Source organism: Podarcis liolepis (assembly GCF_965112155.1).
Source record: "Podarcis liolepis genome assembly, chromosome: 12".
NCBI lineage: Eukaryota > Metazoa > Chordata > Lepidosauria > Squamata > Lacertidae > Podarcis > Podarcis liolepis.
Genome location: NC_139563.1, coordinates 45,399,884 through 45,416,049, shown reverse-complemented (window position 1 = coordinate 45,416,049; position 16,166 = coordinate 45,399,884).

Genomic DNA, 16,166 nt, shown 5'->3' with positions numbered 1-16,166 from the left:
CAAAGAATCACCTGGACTTCTCTCCTCCCCCTTGTGGGTCCTATTGTTAATCATTTCTTCCTGCATCTTTTATGATAATCCAAAATTTTACATCTCCATCATATGCAAAATTCAACTTCCGATCCTACTAATGATTTTAACTGTTTACAATGGTTTTTAAGATAAGTTATAAAATTTCCCCATTCCTTATTAAACTTTTGGTCTTCCTGATTTCTGATTCTTCTGGTCATTTTGGCGATTTTGGCATAATCCGTCAACTTAATTTGCCATTCTTCTCTGCTAGGGACTTTATCTTCGTTCAATCTCTGGGCCAATATACCGTATTTTTCGCCCTATAGGACGCACTTTTCCCCCCCAAAAATGAAGGGGAAATGTGTGTGCGTCCTATGGGGCGAATGCAGGCTTTCGCTGAGGCCTGGAGAGCGAGAGGGGTCGGTGCGCACCGACCCCTCTCGCTCTCCAGGCTTGAGGAAGCTATCCGCAAGCCTTGCAAGCCCGGCGGGAGTTCCCGCGGGCTCGCAAGGCTTGCGGGCAGCAGCCTGCAGCCCGAAGCCTCCGGAGGGTGCCCCGTGCTTTGCGCAGGTGTCTGCAAGTCTTGCCAGCCCGGCGGGAGTTGCCGCCGGGCTAGCAAAGCTTGCGGATAGCAGCCTGTTCTGGGGGCTGGGGTTGGGGGAAGCTCGGGCTTCCCCTGCCCCAGCTCCGCGGCTGGGGGGGGAAATAATTATTTTTTTATTCATTCCCCCCCCAAAAGGAGGGGCGTCCTATGGGCCAGTGTGCCCTATAGGGCGAAAAATACGGTATACATTTTTTCATACACGTTATCTGGCCAGAGAACTGCATGACAAAATTTGGGAAAATGTGGATTGTGGCCGGCTGACATACGCACTTCAAATTCAAGCGCTTATGCCAGCAAAATGTTTTCAGTTGTGTTCAGCTGACTTGGAGGAGATCCATTGAAATCGATGGCTATGACAAACTTAGCTCCATTGCTTTCGAGGGCTCCATGCTGAGTAAAAGTCAGCTGACAGCAACCCTTTGCTCCTGCGAGAATGTGCAGCTCCCACAAACCCAGACCGCTTTCGGAAAGAGCTTTTGCCTACCCTCACTTTACAGGAAGAGTTCAACCTCAGGTTAATAGGCTGCTGAGAAGACAGGCCGCTTTAAATTAAATGTATCAAAATAAATTAGACCAAGCCAAGGCACCCAATTGATCCGTTAACATCTAACGGTTTGTTGGGAGATTTACGATCGGGCAAGAATGCCCTTATCCTGCAAAGGCTTGTTTCTGGTAAGTAGCTTCCCTCACATGTGTACCCTGAAATGCAACTCAAAGACACATGGGTGCGATTACTCAGGGATTGGTTTGCAGTCCCTATAAATTGTAAACCCCCTCACGGCAGAAGACCTGGCTTCTTGAGGTCATCTCCACACCGATGCTGGAAAACAATGGGTGGTATAAAATAGACGTTCATTAAGACAGATATAGTGACTATCATAACTCTTCAAAGAACCAGACAGATTTTCCTTGGTCCCATGTAAATTATTCATCCTTATGGTGCACAGATCGGAGAGGATTTTCCAAATATTACAGGATGGAGTGTGTTTTTCGCATCTGGAATTCAAAGTGTGTGTGAGAGAGAGTTTAATACTCCACAGCTTGTCCTATTTGTTACTGAAGAATTTCAAGCAACACAAAGTAAAAGGTACAAATTTTTTACATAATGCAAAAATCCTTTATTTTTCCACGCCTTTTCTTTTTGGTCTGAATGTCATCTTGTCTGTGGTTAGATTGTTCCTTGTCCCTTTCAACAGAAAATGAAAAGCAGTATTGGAATGACACACACAAAAGCACTGGTGTCCCGTCCCCCCCCCTTAATTTTTTACTGAATTTCATACAATTAAACAAATTCTATTCAGCTTCCATGCTTAACATTTTGATTTCCCATCCTTACTTCCATGATGTTTCTGTTCAAGTCCTTTATATACTGCCTTAAATGTAACAATTACCGCATTTTTTGCACCATAACACTCACTTTTTTCCTCCTAGAAAGTAAGGGGAAATGTCTGTGCGTGTTATGGAGGAAATGCCTACGGGTGGCATGCCTACGGATCAGTGGCATAGCGTGGGTTGTCAGCACCCGGGGCAAGGCAAGTAATTTGCGCCCCCTAACCCATGGATTTGCACCCCCTAACCCGTGGATTTGCGCCCCCTAACCCTAACCCCCAGATGTTGCGCCCGGTGCGGCCGGCCCCCCCTGCACTCCCCACGCTACGCCACTGCTACGGATTTTCCTCCTCTAAAAACTACGTGCGTGTTATGGTCGGGTGCGTGTTATAGAGCGAAAAGTACGGTATTTCTATAACATATATCCCACATTGCATTCCCTTCTCATTCTCACTCCTTTGCTTATAGTCCCAGTCCTGCCTGCGATTTCATTTGAGTATAATATTTTCTCAGAGAGTCCAAAAAGGGTCTCTTCTACAAACGTTTTGTCTTCTTGCTCTCTTATTTTTGCCGTCAATTTCGCCATCTCTGTGTAGTCCAATAGTTCTAAAGTCCACTAAGCTCTGGGGTTTAAAATATTTCAGATTCAACACCAATCAACCAACCTTTATTGGCATACAGATTCAGCATCGTCAAAAGTAAACTGTACATTTTAAGAAATTAGAGCCACATTGAGTGGTTGTAGTTTTTCAAGATATTCCTTTGGAAACTAAAAGAGAAGCCCATGGAATTTTGGTCATACACACCCAGCTCTCTAGTAACATGCAATAAATAGTCTGCAGTCTTGAACACCTACTTAAAAAGGTAAAGGGATCCCTGACCATTAGGTCCAGTCGCGGACGACTCTGGGGTTGCGGCTCTCATCTCGCTTTATTGGCCGAGGGAGCTGGCATACAGCTTCTGAGTCATGTGGCCAGCATGACTAAGCCGCTTCTGGCGAACCAGAGCAGCGCACAGGAAACGCTGTTTACCTTCCCGCTGGAGCGGTACCTATTTATCTACTTGCACTTTGACGTGCTTTTGAACTGCTAGGTTGGCAGGAGCAGGCACCGAGCAACGGGAGCTCACCCCATCGCGGGGATTCGAACCACTGACCTTCTGATCGGCAAGTCCTAGGTTCCATGGTTTAGACCACCTGGGAGTAAAACCCGATGAACTCAGTTGAGCTCACGTCTGGGTTTATAAAAGGGTGCTGTCAGTTACTGAGGTGGGGTGCTAATGCATACATTTGGGTGTATTCATCCCTGCCAAGATGTGCTGATGTAGATAAGACTGAATATACATCGGTCATATCTTATTGTTTAATTAAGTCGCCCACAGCTGAAAGAAAATAGCTTTCTTTAATTACAGCATTTTTCATCCAGCAGGGGTACATTTCCAAAGTGAGACGCAGAAGGGCCTCCTTCTGTAAATGTACCACTCTGCAAACATAAATCATGTTCATTTTTGCCCATTACCATCAACACTAATGCATACTGGGTTTGGTCTGCATTTTTAGTATTGTGCAACCTGGACCATACTGAGATGTGGGTGGCGCTGTGGGTTAAACCACGGAGCCTAGGACTTGCCAATCAGAAGGTCAGCGGTTTGAATCCCTGTGACGGGGTGAGCTCCCGTTGCTTGGTCCCTGCTCCTGCCAACCCAGCAGTTTGAAAGCACGTCAAAGTGCAAGTAGATAAATAGGTACCGCTCTGGCGGGAAGGTAAACAACGTTTCAGTGCGCTGCTTTGGTTCGCCAGAAGCGGCTTAGCCATGCTGGCCGCATGACCAGGAAGCTGTACGCCGGCTCCCTCGGCCAATAAAGCGAGATGAGCACCGCAACCCCAGAGTCGGCCACGACTGGACCTAATGGTCAGGGGTCCCTTTACCTTTACCTTTAACCTGGACCATATACCGCACCTACCGAGCCACCCATTTGGCATTGTCCTTCGCAAACATGACTTTCAGGGGCAGACAGATTTCAAGAGTTTTCTGCTTACAGTGGTACCTCGGGTTAAGAATTTAATTTGTTCTGGAGGTCCGTTCTTAACATGAAACTATTCTTAACCTGAGGTACCACTTTAGCTAATGGGGCCTCCCGCTGCCGCTGCGCGATTTCTGTTCTCATCCTGAAGCAAAGTTCTTAACCCGAGGTACTATTTCTGGCTTAGCAGAGTCTGTAGCCTGAAGCGTCTGTAACCTGAAGCATCTGTAACCCGAGGTACCACTGTATATTTAAATATGTATTGGCTGAGGGTTGAACTCCCCATCCCATAGCAACAAAAAGTCCCACTGCCATTTCAGATTGTGTGTTGTTATCAGCAACCAGGCTGTGCTCCTGGGACAGAATGCCCAAGGGAGCATGGCTACATACTGGCCAACCACCCAGATTTCAGTGTGGCACCCCGGAATTACAGAAGCCACCCCGGCTTCTGATTGGATCCTGGGATGTCCCGCCTTTTGGTGCGAGTCAGCTGGCTCACGCCAGATCAGCTGACCCATAACCACGTGTCTCAATTTGGAACCCTTGGATGTTGGAGCCGGGCATATGATACGGCTTTATCCCACGGCTGCATTCTTGAGGAGAAAGTATGGCTGCCCCGTTTTGCCAAGGACTAGTTTGAATCAGGCCTGCAATTGTGAATAGTCTTAACTACTGTATATATGGAATAAATGTCAGCAAAAATGATTCCGAGTCAAATTGCATGCCACAGCAAAAGGGTTCAGGGAAATGGGACCAAACCCTTTTGTCCCAGGTGTGATTTCTTTTCTAAGGACAGCCTCTCTGGTTAATAATAATAATAATATAATTTATTATTTATACCCTGCCCATCTGGCTGAGTTCCCCCAGCCACTCTGAGTGGCTCCCAATCAAATGTTGAAAACAGTACAGCATTAAATATTAAAAACTTCCCTAAACAGGGCTGCCTTCAGATGTCTTTTAGAGATAGGATAGCTGCTTATTTTTTTCACATCTGAAGGGAGGGCGTTCCACAGGGCGGGCGCCACTACTGAGAAGGCCCTCTGTCTGGTTCCCTGTAACCTCACTTCTCGCAATGAGGGAACCGCCAGAAGGCCCTCTGCGCTGGATCTCAGTGGAGACGCTCCTTCAGGTATACAGGACCGAAGCCGTTTAGGGCTTTAAAGGTCAGCACCAACACTTTGAATTGTGCTCGGAAACGTACTGGGAGCCAATGGTTAAGGATAATGGATTTAAATTTCCCGAAATGGGAATGTTTCCTTATGTTTGGGTTGCCATATTTCAAAAAGTGAAAATCTGGACACAAAAGTTGTTGAGCTTCTTTTGGCAAAGTTGTTGAACTTTTTTTTTATGTGCTCCCCCCACCCTGCAAAATCTCAATGAATGAATGAATTTTTAGAGATACTATTTAGCAAATTTGCCAAAATCTACACTTCCAATATGGGTTGCCATATGTCTGGATTTTCATGGACATTGCATCGATTTCCACCAGGACACTACTTCCAATGGCTGAATCCCTGCAACGTCTGGGAGATTCTGCGCATATGACCACCCTAGGTTATGTTGAATTTCTGTGTATTCTTAGCATGGGATTTTTCTTTGGCAGTAGCTCTCTCATGGGATTGGCTGACTGTGAGTCACATGAGAAAGGCGTTCCATTCTGTTGTGACTGTTATTCCAATAACTGCCATTTTAAACTGTTTTCTGTTCTACTCTGTCTCTGGGTGTGTGAGGGAGAATGGCTGCTGAGAGAGGTTTCTCTGGATGCAGCTGAGGACAAGGATATGTCAGTGTGGCTGGTCTAGGTTGATAATAGGGATATTAATAGGGAGAAACCTGTGCTCTCTATAAGGGACAAAGTGAATAAGCATGAGATTGTAGATCTGTTCTTCTGTGTTATTTGTTTATGAAAATCAAGTTCTTTTGAATATAAAGAGTCTGGACCTTTCATATTGTCAAAATTATATATATGAAAAATCATTTATATATATAAATATATTGTTTTTATTTGATTTTACAAATATAAATTTATAACAATACCAAATATATAGCCGTATGAAGACATTTCTCTGAATTTTGAGACTCCCCCCCCCATTCCCTCCATGGGTCCTATTGTTAACATTTTCAACTGCATATTATTTCATAATCTATATTTTGTATCTATCCATATTATCCATAGTGTTTGTTACAAGTGAGATTAAAATCCTGCTAATGTTCTCATCTGCTTACAGTGGTCTCCTAAATGAATTATAATTTCCCCCCATTCTTTCTTGAATTTCGTGTCTTCTTGTTCCCTGAGCTTTCTGGTCAGTTTTGCCATTTCGGCGTAGTCTAACAGCTTGGTTTGCCATTCCTCTCTGGTAGGGACTCTTTCTTCTTTCCATCTCTGGACTAGTAGCATATGTGCTGCTGTTGTCGCATACATAAAAAGTATTTTCTGTTCATACACACACACAGTCGTACCTTGAATCTTGAACGCCTTGCTAGTCGAATGTTTTGGTTCCCAAATGCCGCAAACCCAGAAGTGAGTGTTCCGGTTTGCAAACGTTATTTGGAACCCAAACATCCGGCGCAGCTTCTGATTGGCTGCAGGAGCTTCTTGCAGCCAGTCGGAAGCATTGACTTGGTTTCCAAGTGTTTTGGAAGTCGAACGGACTTCTGGAACGGATTCCGTTCACTTCCAAGGTACCACTGTATATATACACAAACAACAACAACATCCAGCTCCTGTGACTGTCTGGGAAGAGAAAGCTTCAAACGCACCATGAAAACAGCCTGTTCAGCCCCTGGCAGTGGAGAACCCTTTCACATTGCTCTCTAATGAGCCCCTTTGGCTGATGAGAAGCATAACACTGACAGGCTCCAGATGCTGTAGTCGTCAGCCCTCCACATCTCCAGGCAGCTCTTTCTCTGCCTGACGTTCAAGGGAGTTAAAGGGAGCCCTGCTGTTGCCGTGGACGGAGGTGGGATCGAGACCTCTGAGAGCTCCTGATGAAACTGGAGGACTTTGGTGAGTTGACAGAGTCACTGAAATACCTCCAAGTTTTCCTTTCCTTTGTGGCTCGGATAATGGACACAGATATGGGACCAGGGCCTTTTTTCCCTTTCAACCGGAGCTCGAAGGAGCTCAGTTCTGGCCCCTCTCAGGCAGGAGCCATTGCCATTCTAAGAGAACAAGGGAGAAGTTCATGTTGAGCTCTGGCGCCTCTTTGTCTAGAAAAATAGCTTTGTATGGAGCTAAAGACTAGTAGCTTGCCGTGCCTTGGGGAGTTATGGGTGCCACAATTTAAGAAGAATATTGGCAAGCTGGGATGTGGGCAGAGGAGGCTGACGGAGATGATCAAGGGTCTGGAAACCAAGCCCTGATATGACATTGGGACGTAGCATGCAGTGTGATGTACGTGACTTCGCCCCCCCCCCCAATCTCCCTCACAAGTTGGCGCCTCTGTTGGGCAGCGCCATTGTAGCTCCTCTGCCTTTAATGCCCACGGCAAAGTCAGAGATTTGAGGCAGATGGGACAGAAACGGTGATCTCATCTATAAGGAATACAGTACTTCGCCATTTGTTTTAGGGGTAACCCACCCTTGTGAGGATCACCCGTATCTGTCATGATTAGATCCTGTAATTATTATTATTATTATTATTATTATTATTATTATTATTATTATTTTATTTATACCCTGCCCATCTGGCTGGGTTTCCCCAGTCACTCTGGGCGGCTCCCCACAGAATATTAAAAACATGATAAAACAGCAAACATCAAAAAGTTCTCTAAACAGGGCTGCCTTCAGATGTCTTCTAAAAGTCAGCTGTTTCCTTGACATCTGATGGGAGGGCGTTCAACAGGGCGGGTGCCACTACTGAGAAGGCCCTCTGCCTGGTTCCCTGCAGCTTCACTTCTCGCAGTGAAGGAACCCCCAGAAGGCCCTCAGCACTGGACCTCAGTGTCCGGACTGAACGACGGGGGTGGAGACGCTCCTTCAGGTATACTGTGTCTTGTTGTTTCCTTTCCCCCAATACCATCCTTGGTGTGAAACAGCGTACATATTGTTTTGACCAGAATCCATTATTCGGTCCATTCATTTCTTGCCGGAGATTCATAACTGGGGGAAAGAGTTGAGGAACGGGTGGCAAGGGATGGGTGGGGAAATACCACTGGTGAGGAGCATCGCCAGCATGAACGGTCACCCCTGTTGTCCCACCAAAACCGCAAAATTCTGGGATAATACAGGTGGTGGGGAGAGATTGAGAAAGGCAGGTGGCTTGCTTCAGATTCACTGTAAACACTGTACACTGACACCACACAACAGAGGGCTACATTAATGTTCAGCACACATGGCTCTCATCCTACTTCATGCATGGGATGCTGGCTACAGAAGGGGCTTCCAATTTTTAAAAAGAAAAATGACCAAAAGCTTAGCTGTTAGCCCAGAGTACAGCTCCTAACAACTGAAAGCTGAATAATTAAATTAAAAGAGGATTATATCCTGCAGGCAAACAAAATAATGTCTCCTGCAGGTATTGGCAAGGCGGCAATGTTTCCACCTCCCTCCCACCCCCGCTGCTGAACTCAGCAGCATGGGAGTACGAAAATACCACTCCCCCGGTCTTAATAGTTATTTTTAAAATATTCATAGCCAAGGGTAAAATGGTTGGCAATAATACACCTTGCCTTCATTATAAATAACACTTGTTTCTAGTGCAAGGAGAGTAATAACAAGCAGGACTGGTCTGCAACAAAATGTGGCAGTCTTGTGTATTCCACTTTAGGATGCTCGCTAGCCAGCCAGCCAGCCAGCCAGCCAAGCCCTTTCCCAAGAGGCTCCATTCCGTGACCGCTTCCCTGTGGTTTTCTACTCCCTCCTTGCCTTAACATGACACCAACATTCCATAGCCACTGAGCATGCTCAGTCCTCCTCATGGAGATGTTTTTGTATAGTCCCCCACCCCTAAATATATTTTGGTTTACTTTTTGCAGTTTCCTCACAACCTTTCCTTTCCCCCTCTTGTGTGCAAATAATGTCGTGTTGGTCCCTTGGAGAATGTGTTTGTTATTAGGGCATTCCATCTGGAACGATGATTCTGTTCTGTTTCTAAACTCCCAGGACAAGACCAATTCCTGCATCTCTCTCGCTCAAGCCAGCCGCTTCTTCAGCCTCCAGTCATTCTACTCCCCCTTCATCCTCTGACCTGTGTCACACTACCAATCCCCTGGCTCTTGTTAGATTTCTGTTGCGTGTGTAGGTCCCTAAGCCACCCCTCAAAATAATTCACACATCACACGTAATTTAAGTTTAAGGTTTTTGGGCACTATTTTGGCCACAACTTTATTAAAATACAAAATCTGTGAGTGGTTGCTTAGACATTGATTATGACTATCTGTCCCCCCGCCTGGGACAGAACTGACATTCTGAACTCCATCGGAAGCCAGTGAAGGGAAAGGCAATGTTGGGGATCAGTTGAGGTGAGCGTCAGTCCCTCACCACTCACCCAACCAGCACCCCAAGGCTTGCCGGCCCTGGTCCCATTTCAGGGATTGGAAGAAATCGTGGCAAGCCCCAGGATTCCTTTAACGGAATTCCCTTCCGGCACCATTGGAGGGGCAGGCACAGCCTATCCTGACCCCTCCACCACCAGCTTTTTATAACCAATGCCTAACCGCAACCTTATAAGTTGTGACGAATTGCTAAGTAGTAGGCAAAAATGAAGTGGCACCAGCCAATCAGCCAAATTGCAAAATTCCTACTAGGCCCCATGACAGGCAAAGCAAGGTCAACCGGAACACAGGGAGGGCGGGCGGGTGATCCGACGCACTCTGCTAAAGAGAAAGCAAAAGGCAGAGTGCCCCAATATTTAAAGACTATGGTCCCATCCACCAATTTGCTACATGCAATTTGCCCCAGCAACCCGTTCAGCCAGTCGTTGCACCAGGCAATAGCCATTAACCTGCCTGGCAACAGAGGGCTGGCCTCGCGGCCCACACCGCAACCCATGCTCTCATTTTAGGGAGAACACAGCTTTATGCCGCTGTGCAGTTTTTGGAGTCACAAGACTCTGTTGACATTCCAGACTGTTGGAAGTCTCACGGGAGACGGATGTTGATGTTACTGGTTTCCTGTTTCTTTGTTCCTTGTTGTTCACTGTCTCTCACAGAGAGCAGACATATATTCTTTCTGTCCTGAGTAGTTAGAAATAAACGTAGGAATGTAGCACATATTTCGGCTCGTTTTGCTGCTGTCTGGATACTCTGGGTAATGGGAGAGTGCCTGAAGCCTCATTAAAGGCTTAGGTCGTTAATCACCATCAGAGCAGAGGTCCATGGATTCCGAAGGTACGACGAGGAGGAGAGCCATTACAGCTCAGTCGTACGGAAGCTCCGACATTTCAGAGCCTTCCTCTTCTGGGACTTTCCTAGGCTGGAGTCTCCTAGCACTCCCCTTAATTCAGCCAGCCCTTGACAGGTTTGGGGTCAATGACCGCCATATATACAGGGTGATTCATAATGAAGTATACAGATTCCAAATGCTGTAAGACATTAGCATCATCAGGCCAAAGTTACAGACCCTGAAACTGCGTCTTGCACGTTTCGTGCTGACGAGCGCCTCAAAATCAAGGACAGAAATAATCAAGAGTTCACGACAAAGGTAAGTTGGGCAAGCTAGATTGGAAGCAATCACACTCATCCATGATGAAGAAACAAGCAAATCAATATACGTGGTCCTGATAAATCTTGTAAAAACAGAATGTGATTGCATCGGACTCCAGTATCGACCTATCAATATAACGAAGGGCACTGGTGGTCTGGCTCAGTACAAGGGACTTTCCTGTGTTCCTATCTGGCTGGCCAAACTGGGAAATGTGAGGCTATGGACAGGAGTCACCAACAATTCAAAGTGTTGGTGCTGACCTTTAAAGCCCTCAACGGCCTCGGCCCAGTATACCTGAAGGAGCGTCTCCACCTCCATCATTCAGCCCGGACACTGAGGTCAAGCTCCGAGGGCCTTCTGGCGGTTCCCTCACTGCGAGATGTGAGGTTACAGGGAACCAGGCAGAGGGCCTTCTTGGTAGTGGAGCCCACCCTGTGGAACGCCCTCCCATCAGATGTCAAGGAGATAAACAACTATCTGCCTTTTAGAAGACATCTGAAGGCAGCCTTGTTTAGGGAAGTTTTTAATGTTTGATGGTTGACTCCTCCTGCTAAGCCAGAATGAACCATTGGTCTGATTCAACAGGGCTCCGAATTTTGACAGAGACACTTGCACCCAACCAATGAGCACACGCTCACTCGCACAAAAAGAGCAGTTTCTGATATTACCGCATTCTTGCACATTTGTGTCGGGGCTGTCTTTTTCGGGAGTATATTCAGCCTGCCCGTTTTGTCGGGAAAGAAAATTGCACCCTGATTGCTGGTTTTTCAAAGGTGTGTCAGCACTGTTGCCGTGATTTAATCAGTTAATGATGGCCTTTAAAAGCAGCGCTTTCATTTGTTTGTTTGTTTCTTTTATCGGCAAAGCTCTTTATCAGGAGGCCAAGGCCAAAGTCTACTGTGCTTTCCAGCTACCTAACCAAATTCAACAAACAGGAAAAGGAATAAAGGAAAAGGGGCAAATTGAACTCATAGGTAACTGGGATTGTTTAAACCGCAAAGCCAATTTAAGTAGGTGCTTCTGTGTGTATGTATGTCTGTGTGTATGTCTGTGTCCTAGATCTAGTTTCAAATTCACAAGCAGAAAGTCTCACTCGTAAGTAAGCAAGATACCTTTATTTGGGCATGTAATGGTACAGCTGCAGACACAGGGCTCAGGAGTCGCAGCTCAGGTGTTCAAGAGCAGAACAAGAAGTTGTACGCTACAACAGCGGCAAGAGTCTTGATAGCACAAGGATGGAAGAATGAGGAAACCCCGACAAAAGAACAGTGGCAAGAGAAATTGATGAACTATGCAGAACTGGCTAAACGGACCTACAAACTGCGAGATAAGGACAACTGTGACTTCAAAGAAGAATGGGAACTTCTTACAAATTACTTAAAAAGACAACAAAATGAATTGGACTCCTTGGCAGGTTTTGAATAAACATACACAAATTTATTGATTGTTAACATAGTAAATAGATAATATGAGGATTTATACAATTTTACAGTATGTAGAGAATAATATGTGTTGTGAAATCAGAGAGAGGAGCTGAGGGAAGTCTCGGGGGGGAGGGTTTGATGGGGAGGTGGGGAAAAGGGGGGAAATAATGAATATATGTTTTGATATTTTGTTATGTTGAAATTGTTAAAAAAAAATTTTTTTTTAAAGAGCAGAGCAAGAAGTTCAGGACAGAAGTGGCAAAGATGTCCCAACAAGTTTCCACACCCGAACTGCCAAGCTTTTTGAAGATGAGGTGTGACAAACTCACCTTGCAGGAAGCCTCCTCCAACCTCCGCTAAGGGTCTCCACTCTGCTGGACGTTTGGGGAAAGTCTTAGCATCCATGTTCCCCCTTCCAAAAAAAAAAAAAGAAAAGAAAAAGATGGAAGGGCTTGTGTCTGTTTCTGTTTGTGAGAGGGAGAAAGATGGCGAGGAAGAATGTCATCTGTGGATGTCATTGTTTGTGAGAGAGGAAGGGAGGGAAAGGGATGCTATCTGGCCCCTCCCAGTCCTGCTCCCATTGGCCCGCAGCCCCAGACCAACTGCCAATCACTGCACAGGGCCTTGGGGGGGGGGAATGCTGGATTTTGGGAACCACAGAGCACAGATATTTACACACACAAAAATCCCTCTCTCCAAATTTTCCCTCTTTAAAGGTAAAGGTAAAGGGACCCCTGAACATTAGGTCCAGTTGTGACCGACTCTGGGGTTGCGGCGCTCATCTCGCTTTATTGGCCGAGGGAGCCGGCGTACAGCTTCCGGGTCATGTGGCCAGCAAACCAGAACAGCACACGGAAACGCCATTTACCTTCCCGCCGGAGTGGTACCTATTTATCTACTTGCACTTTGACGTGTTTTCAAACTGATAGATTGGCAGGAGCAGGGACTGAGCAATGGGAGCTCACCCCATCGCGGGGATTTGAACCGCTGACCTTCAGATCGGCAAGTCCTAGGTTCTGTGGTTTAACTCACAGCGCCACCCGTGTCCCCCAAGGTATAGCCGGCTCTAATCTTGAGGGGCTTCTCAGCGACAGGGTGAGCTCCCGTTGCTCTGTGCCAGCTCCTGCCACAGTGCCACCCGCGTCCCACAATCAGTTAAGGACAGATCAGAAAAAGTGATATCATCTGCAAACTATTTAGGATACATCAAATGCCAAAAATGTTTGCCACCCTTTTTGCAGACTAAATATTGCTTTCAGAAATCCAAAAGCAGTTCCCCGGTCTGAGGCGTTCCGTAGGAGCGCCGCTTCTCTAACGCAGCTTGCTTGTCATTTAAACCAGGCTTTTGTAGGATCCATTCTTCCCAGTAGATTCTACCTCTCATCTGTAATAGCCTGTCTTATGTCAATGAAAGATAATGCGTTTAAGCCATGGTATAAGCTACTAAAGTCTGTGGATGCCTTTCAATGGGCTTTAGTTCATGTCCATAGGGAGGGCATTATCCGCAGCAAGATTTATCATACGGCTCAGAGGAGCGTTTTGGCTTGAGACTTTGAGGCAGGGCTTTCGGAGCAGCGACTGGAAACAAATATGATCCTTACGCTATCGATTTTTCATTACCGATGGCAAAGCTGTTATGGCATCACATTGCATAACCTCCTTAACGGTGCCTGTGGAATAAGGGGCATCTCAGCACGGAAGAGCATTGGATTTTAATTTTTTTCTTTTTTCAAAAAAAAGGGGGGAGGGGGGAGAATCGTGCTAAACAAGCGCTTACCAGTGCATTAAAATCGATCCCGTTTAAAGAGTTATTTTCTGCTGTACCTCGTGATAAAGTGTCTTGAGTGGCTGATGAATTTGACAGATGATTTTCATCGGGGCCTCTGGACATGCTGCCTCAGCAGATCTCAGAGTCAAACCACACATCTGTCACTTCCTCCCGTCAAGCCCCAGGATATTTAATTATATTAAAACCTCCTATCTGCATGTTTGAAGGTTTCCCATCCACCCACCCAGATTCTTGGGCATGGTTTAAGCAAACGGTCTATACTGTTCTAATTTTTTTATTTTGTTTCTGAAGAAAGCAGATCCAAAATAAATGTTCAGGTCAATCGGGAAATATGGCACACATGTCTTTTCTGCCTCCAGCATTTGGATACCAGAGTATGACAAGGGTGATTTTGGCCAGGGTCGCGGGGTGGCGCTGTGGGTTAAACCACAGAGCCTAGGACTTGCCGATCAGAAGGTCGGCGGTTCGAATCCCCGTGACAGGGTGAGCTCCTGTTGCTTGGTCCCTGCTCCTGCCAACCTAGCAGTTTGAAAGCACGCCCAAGTGCAAGTAGATTAATAGGTACCACTCCAGCGGGAAGGTAAACGGCGTTTCTGTGTGCTGCTCTGGTTCGCCAGAAGCGGCTTAGTCATGCTGGCCACATGACCTGGAAGCTGTACGCCGGCTCCCTTGGCCAATAAAGCGAGATGAGCGCCGCAACCCCAGAGTCGGTCACGACTGGACCTAATGGTCAGGGGTCCCTTTACCTTTACTTTAAGTAGCAGAAGGGGAGGAAAGGGGAGTGGAAAGGATAAAAGGATAGGGCATATTAATAGACACAATTCAAGGTGGAAACTGTAGACTTTATCATAGAGAGAATACTGGGAAAATAAGTGTTTCAATGCATTAAGGAAACTCTACTCATGTGTCAGACTCTCCCAGGCTATGAAACAAGGAAAATCCAATAGTATACAAAGATCACACCAATGGATGATTGTAGCAATTCTTGGCTCACAATGGGGAAGTGGCAAAGTACGCATGAAAAATCCACTCATATCGACCTATCTGATATTGCTTTCTTGATATGATTCTTCTCTTGTGGTTGCATTATGGTTAGCTTTATTTCATTTCGAGGAGGGGGGTGTCATGGTTTTTTAAATCTTGTTTCTTTTTCTCCTTCTACCACACCTAACGAGAGAAAGTTAAGGAAAACACTGAGGAAGGACCATAAAGGTAAAAGGTAAAGTCCAGTCAAAGGCGACTATGGGGTTGCTATGCTCATCTCGCTTTCAGGCCGAGGGAGCCGGCGTTTGTCCACAGACAGCTTTCCGGGTCATGTGGACAGCAGGACTAAACCGCTTCTGGTGCAACGGGACACCATGATGGAAACCAGAGTGCATGGAAATGCCATTTACCTTCCCGCCGCAGAGGTACCTACTTATCTACTTGCACTGTTGTGCTTTCGAACAGCCAGGTTGGCAGGAGCTGGGAGAGAGCAACAGGAGCTCATCCTGTTGCAAGGATTCGAACCGCCAATCTTCTGATCGGCAAGCTCAAGAGGCTTAGTGGTTTAGACCACAGTGCCACCCGTGTCCCGGAAGGACCATAGCATCGAGGTCCCAGTATCAACCCCAGGTGCCTCCAGGTACAGTTTAGAGACCCCATCTTGAAACCCAGGAAAGCCACTGTCATTCGGAGTTACATGCATAGGAGCCAACTCCTAGGGGGCTAAGGTCCCTTTGCCTCCCACCCAATAAAATATTTGATGGGCGTTGTGTTAGAGATGAGAAGGCCTGGAAAGAAACAAGAAAAACAGTTTCCCCCTCCGTTTTCCCCCAAAGTCGGTGGAAAAAACGGGGAAAGGGGGGAGGGGAACTGGGTTTTTTTCCATTTGCCCCCATTTTTTCTCAAGGCTTCGCATCTCTACTTGTCATTCAAATAATGTGTGTGCACCCCTTCATGTGATTGTTTCTGCAGAGTGAGGCTTCCTTCCCTCCCCCTCAATATTTTATTCAAGTTAGTTAGCTTCCCTGGTTAGATGTGTCTCTGCACAGACTGTGCTGACTTTATTCGTCGTTCATTACCGTAAAATTAAAAAACCCTGATGACCAGCTTACGCGTAATTATTAGCTTTGGTCATCAAAGGGTTCCGCAATCTAGGATTAAAATCGCACAGGGATCTTTGAAACGAACATGGGCTTATTTAAAGGACAATGGAGCTCGCCTTTGTGGGGAAAAAGAAAACGGGAAATGGAAGAAACACACCAAAGGGCTCAGACAAGTCCAGATTAAGCAGATTTCAGCGGGAGAGTGAAACACATGCTCAAATCTCCCCCCATTGTCATCAAAAGGCCTGGAAAG